The sequence below is a fragment of the Lynx rufus genome, unplaced genomic scaffold, assembly GCF_022079265.1.
Source record: "Lynx rufus isolate CCGP_SWC_20201006 ecotype Redwood Valley unplaced genomic scaffold, mLynRuf1.p SCAF_8, whole genome shotgun sequence".
NCBI lineage: Eukaryota > Metazoa > Chordata > Mammalia > Carnivora > Felidae > Lynx > Lynx rufus.
Window position 1 is genome coordinate 53216401 of NW_025814896.1, and position 6702 is coordinate 53223102.

General features: G+C 39.2%; 1 pseudogene; it reads right to left on the minus strand.

Moving 5' to 3' along the window:
* Positions 1 to 3844: 3844 nt before the first annotated feature.
* Positions 3845 to 3998, minus strand: LOC124504515 (uncharacterized; annotated as a pseudogene).
* Positions 3999 to 6702: the final 2704 nt, after the last annotated feature.

Below are 6702 nucleotides of genomic sequence, written 5' to 3' on the forward strand. Positions count from 1 at the left end.
AGTTCATTTTTACTTTTGTTTCCCTTGCCTCTGGAGACATGTTGAGTAAGAAGTTACTGTGACCAAGATCATTCAGCAAAGTTTCAGGATACAAAATCAATGCACAGAAATTGTTTGCATTCCTATACACCAACAATGAAGCAACAGAAAGAGAAATCAAGGAATCTATCCTTTTTACAATTGCACCAAAAACCATCAGATGATGTCTTTAATAAAGTTATTCATAGGTCTCTTTGTTTACAGACTTATTAAACTCTACTGCAGCAGTTAAATCAAGGTTACAGGTTATATTAACTCAAATTTGCTTTGAGCTTACTTTGAAAATAAATTTCCCAAGCATAATGTGGTGCACTACAAAATATGGCTAAATGTTTCTCTAGTCTTTGTACATAGGCCTCATTGCAATTCCCACTTCTTCCAGCAAAAGGTGGTTTGTTTCTCTACTTCCTGGAATCTAGGTTAGGCTTGCAACTTGTGTTGGCCAAGGGAATGCAACAGAAGTGATGCAATAAAGCTCTAAGTATTCCTGAAGTGTCCATTTTTGCCCTTTTGGGACTTGGCTGCCATGTTAGAAAGCCCAGTGTAGTGTGCTTGAGGGACAATGGGAAAGAGCAGGGACATCTCCACCCACAGTTGCAGCCAACTCTCAGTATGTGAGTGAGGCTACTTGCTCTGAGCTGGCACCCGGCAGGATTACCAAGTGACTCCAAGTGCATGAGAGACCTGTCAGTGATAGCTCAGCTGTGCCCGAGGTGACACCCCAAGAGTTAGGATGAAATACAAAGTTGTTTTAAACGTTAAGTTTTGTGGTAGGCACTCAGCAAAAGCTAATGAACACAGAATTTAATACTTAAAAGTAAGATGCTGCTGTATCAATAATTGAAAACATGTAGCCAGGGTGAACACCAAAGACTGAAGAGACAGTGAGGAAATTGTTAACCAGAATAGAAAAAATAAGTGGCAACCTATTTTGGAAGCTGAAAAATCAGTGAGAAAATTGTTATTGAGGGTAAACATGGGCAACCCATGTCATTTAGTTGTAGAACAACTTAGGTGATAGAAAAGGTCCCTAATAAAACAGGCAGATCTGGCTAAGGAGATCTCTAGGAAGAATGTTGAAAAACCAGTTAGGTTCCCCAAGCTGCATGTGGTCTGTTAGATGCATGAGAGAGACAAATGAAGGAAGGAAATTTTCAGTTTGTAAGTAGAATATAGAGGGAGTATTGTGTAAGTAACACTTGCTGGATTCAAAAATTAAACTATTTTCATCCCTAGTTTCCCTAGTTTGCAAATTATTATCACTGTAAAATACCTCTGATAAGGATCAAGTCAAGGTGTGGATGTAAGACCCTTATGTACAACAGTGGTTCTCAAACTTCAGTATGCCTCAAAATTATCTGGAAGACCTGTTAAAATACATGGTCTCTCTTCTTTTCTAAGAGATTCTGATTAAGTTGTTTCAGAGAAGGGTCCAAAAATTGCATTTCTAGCAAGTTCTCAGGTGATGCTGCTAGTCTGGAGACCACACTTTGTGGAGCATAGACATAGCCAAGTTTACATCTGTGACAAGTAGACCTGCTAACTTAGACAAAATGGCTTCTAAGAATCTTAAAATTTCTTGAAATAGCTTGATATGCCCAGAATAGATATCAGTCTTGCAAAGAGTTATGCATATGGCTTTTGGGGCATGGCGTCAACCCCAACAAGATTAAAAAGAAACTTAGAAAAAAAGAGATGTATTGGTGGTAGCCCTTATTGCTTGAACTAAAAGAGCTAGAAACTCTTAAAAATTAAAAGAGATCTCTGGACACCCAATTTTCCATGGGCAGAAAGCTGAGAGAAATCTTTGCAACTGCAAATATAGATTGCTATTATTGTTTGAATAAGAATGATATCTCAGAGGCTAAAACCAAAGAACATAGGGAAACAATAGATTAGGGGACTACTCCCAAGGAGTAGAATTAGGAACATTCAAAGAACATTCCTTGCAACTAGAGAAGTGGGCCTTGGCCACGTCTGGGCTGTGCTTCAGAATTTTTATAGGCTAATGGCAACTTTTAGCCTCTCTTCATCCCCAGTTTGAATGGGAATACCTAAATGTACGGAGAGCTGATAACACATCCTTTTGGTGCATAGTCTCTGGGTCAAGACGGAATATATCTAAGGAGATGCACTGAGGAGCTTTATCCATACCTGAACCTGATGCAGGGCAAAGATTTTCAACTGGAGTCAAATGCTATAATTGGGATGGGACTTATGGGGTCTCTGGGATGATATAAATATTTCGCAGACAGGAGTAACATGAATAATTTACGACAGATGGTGGATAGTAGTAGATTGCAAAATACAACCAGAAGTTCCTATGATCCATCCACCACCTTCTATTCAAGATAAAGTCTCTTTCTCTAACTCCTTGGATCTGAGCCTACCTTGTGACCTACTTGGAGATGGGATGTTGTGAGCCTTCCAAGCTGAGACCTCCAGAGGCGATGTCCGCTTTTTTGCTTTCTTGGAATATAGATACCATGAGAGTAAGTCTGAGCTGGCTACGGAGAAGGCTCAGGGGAGAATCAGTCAATTTAAATTGTATTTGAAGATTAGAAAAAAATTACCCATGTTATGCTGCTGCAGAACAAGCTGTCTCCTGTTGTTTTTTGGATGATAGAAATTAAATTTGGGGATAGTTTGGCACTGAGTTAGAGGTACACTGAGATGCACTAAGTCTATGTGAATTGTAAATAAAAATACAGAAATTCTAAGGTCAGGATTACTCCAATTACACATAATTTTCTCTGGAGAATAGAAAATATCTTTTAAAAGACAACAGATTTCATAAAAAATAAACTGGTTATTCCCAGAAGATATGTTGTGAATGGTATCACATAAGCATAGTGTCAGTGTCCATATTTGGCTCTACCTCCAATGTGGCTTAAATGTATAGGGAGAAAAAAGGAGGTACATCTTCTATTTTCATCTACAAGTATTTATTTCAACAAGTGTTTATTGACAACGTACTGTGTACAAGATCCTACACTAGGTATTGTGGATAGAACAGTAAACTAAACAAGCAAAAATCTTGCCTTGAAGGAGCTTAGAATCATAGTTGAGCCGATAGACAATGAAAACCATAATAAGTAAAATAGTCTGTTGGAAAATAGTAAGTGCTGAGGAGGAAATATAAAATAAAGAAGGCAGATAGGAAGTGTTTAGGTGATAGTGGTTAAAATTTAGTCCTCACTTTCAGGAAGACCTCACTCAGAAGAGATTTAGTAGTAGTAAATATCTAGAAGGAAGTGTTGGAGGGTATGAAGATACCAAAGAGAACACATGTACACACACCTTGAATGTAAACATGTGTGGAGTGTTGGAGGAATGGCACCAGGCAGGTTAAGTAAGACAGTTGAGGTCATAAAGATAATGCAAGTGGGGTGGACTTCCAGGCCACAGTCAGGATTTTGGCTTTTGCTGTAAATAAGATGGGAAGTCATTGGGGAATTCTGAAAATAAGAAGTATGTGATATGACTTAGATTTTTCAGTTGATCTAAGACTGCTATTTTGAGACCAGACTGAGGGGATGAATAGAATAAGCCAGGTGAGTACCACAGTAATAGTGAGGGAAGTGGTACCAAGAGGTCAAGTTCAGGATATAGTATGCAGTCAGATCCTGGGGGATTTACTAATTGGTCAAAAGTAGAGCATGGGAGAATGAGAAGACTCAAGGATGAGCCCAAGGTTTTTGGTCTAACCAATTGAAAGCCTAAAATTGGCATTAACTGAGATAGGGAAGAAGAGCCCATGTTAAGTTTGAGGTGGCTAACAGACATCAAGTGGAGATGTCAAGTAGATAACAATATGCATCTAGAATTTGGGGGAGATGTGTGAGCTGGGAATAAATATTTGAGAGTTTTGGCTGTATTGGCTTGTTAGGGCTTCCAATTAGCAATAATCGCGCCTCAGATAAACCTCATTGGCTACGATACTGCCACTGCGCAAAGCTTGGGCTTCCATAGCAAAGTACCACAGGCTGGGTGGCTTAGAAAATAGAACTTCATTTTCTCACAATTCTGGATGCTAAAAGGCTAATATCAAGACTGCTTGGATCTATTGACCCACATGATCTAAGTTTAACTTAATTACTTCTTTAAAGACCCTATCTCCAACTAATTTCACATTCTAGGTACCAGAGGTTAGGACTTCAACATATGAATGAAGGACACAGTTCAGCCCATGATATTAGCATTTGTGGTATTTAAAATATGAGACTGACTAAGACCATCTAGAATGGGTTTAGATAGAAAATAGAAAAGATACAAAGACAAGCCTTGAAGCCCTACAATATTTAAAGGCTGAAGAAATGAGAGGAAACCAGTAAAGAAGATTGAAAATGAAAGACCAGAGATAGGAAGAAAGTCAGGGGGGTGGGGTCTCCTGAAAGGCAAGTGGACAAAGGTTCAAGGAGGAGAGAGTGATCAACTCTGCCAATTGCTATTGAGAAACAAGTAAGCCACCTTAAAAATTTGGAGGGGCCAAGATGGCAGAGCAGAATGGAAGTTTTCTTCTTTTTATCCCTGAAATACAGCTAGATCAGCATCACACCATTTTTCACACCTAGAAAATTGATCTGAGGACTAATAAAACAATCTGCATAAATTGAGCCATAGAACTTGACAGGTATGTGGCATGGAGAAGTGAACTGGGGGAGAGGGAAGCTGCAGAGGGTAGGAAGCTGTATTTGTGGAGAGAGGACAAAGGGAGAGAGTACAGGAAAAGCACTCACCCCGAAAGTAGCTGGAGAGAAAGAGAAAGAGTGGAAACACCCACATGTTACTGAACAAGAAAGGAGGAAGGAGAAAGGAGAGGGTTTCAATTCCACTAGGGTTCTATAAACAAAGGAGAACAGAGTTGGAAATTTCTCAGCCCATTACCTGGCAGTGCTCTGGTGGGAATGGCGAATTCACAGGAGCAAGCAGCAAGGTCTGAGGGTCTGTGGACCACAAAGGGAGAGCTTCCCTGCTAGGAGGGCATTTTGTACAGGCTCTACATCCCCGCCCCCCCCAGGCAAGAGACACCTGCAGAGAATGATTGCTGATATTGGAACAAAGATGCCAGGATGCAGTGAAACCTGGTACTGGTTGTGTGTTGTGATTTATCATAATCCCTGAACCACTGCCACTACGTGATTGCAAAAACTTATTCTGAGGCAAGCCAGGACCTGGCTACAACCTCTGAGCCTCTACAACAGCATGATCACAGGAACAAACCCAAGGGCAATCCAACACCCAGCCATTGCTGGGTGAGACCCTCCCCCAGAAGGGAGGAGTGGGTCCAAGCCACAGGGACCTCAGAAGTAAGGGGTTTGGAAACACAGCCCATCTGAGATAAAATTTGGGAGGGAGGTGCCACCTGGCAGGCTTGGACATGGACCGTTTAGTAGTGGGGAGTGGACAGAAGCCTCATACAAAGGAGGTGTGTTTGTCAATCGGTGAGAGTACAGAGTTCTGGAGCCAGAGACTGAGAAGTTGGGTGACACCATTTATACCTCTCCTGAGCATGTGCATACATGCTGATCAATGCCAGTTAGCTAAGCATCACCACCTAGTGGACAATTGGAGCCAATACACCAAGCCCCTTTCAACTGTCCTAGAGGACCACCACAAGTCTCCCCACCTGCTTAGTGTATGGACTATAAAGTGCTTCATAGTTTTACTTTTAAGGGAAACTGGATGAAATTTCATTCTGATTTCATGCTGTTCATTGACCCATCTGTTTGGCTTTTTTATTTTCTTTTCCTATTCTTGGATATAGAAAAATATAAAATATATTTTTATTTTCTGTTTTTATATAAAATTTTAAAAATTTACTATATTTTTTATTTTTTGTAAATTTATTTTTATTCTATTTTACCTTCTTCAATGCATTTAATTTTATTTTATAGTATACATTTTAAAGGTTTTAAATGCTTTCTTACTTTTTTTTCTCTTTTCTGTTCTTTCCCTTTTTTCTCTACTCAATCCAGCTTCTTTCAACAAGCAGACCAAAATATACCTAGGATCTAGCTTCCTTTGTTTGATTTTTTTTGTGTGTTGTTTTTAATCTTTTTAATTTTTATTTTATTAATTATTTTTATTCCTCCAAAATAACAAAAAGAAGGAATTCACCCGAAAAGAAAGAAGAGGAGGAAATGACAGCCAAGGACTTAAACCTCACTGGTATAAGCAAGATGTCTGAATTAGAATTTAGAATCACGATAATAAGAATACAAGCTGGGTTGGAAAAAAACATAGAATCTCTTTCTGCGGATATAAAAGAAGTAAAGTCTAGTCAGGACAAATTAAAAATGCCATATCTGAGATGCAATCTTGAATGGATGACATGGTGGCAAGGATGGATAAAGCAGAACAGCGAATCAGCAATATAGAAGACATAATTATGGAGAATAATGAAGGAGAAAAAAACAGAGGGAAAACTAAGGCTAAAGAGCACAATATAGGAATTATAGAACTCAGTGACTCACTAAAAAGGAATAACATCTGAATCATAGGAGTCCCAGAAGATGAAGAGAGAGAAAAAGGGGTAGAATGTTTATGTGAGGAAAACATAGTGGAAAACTTTCCTAGCCTAAGGAAAGACAGACATCAAAATCCAAAAAGCACAGGTAACTCCCATTAAATTACACAAAAATAGACCATCAACAAGGCATG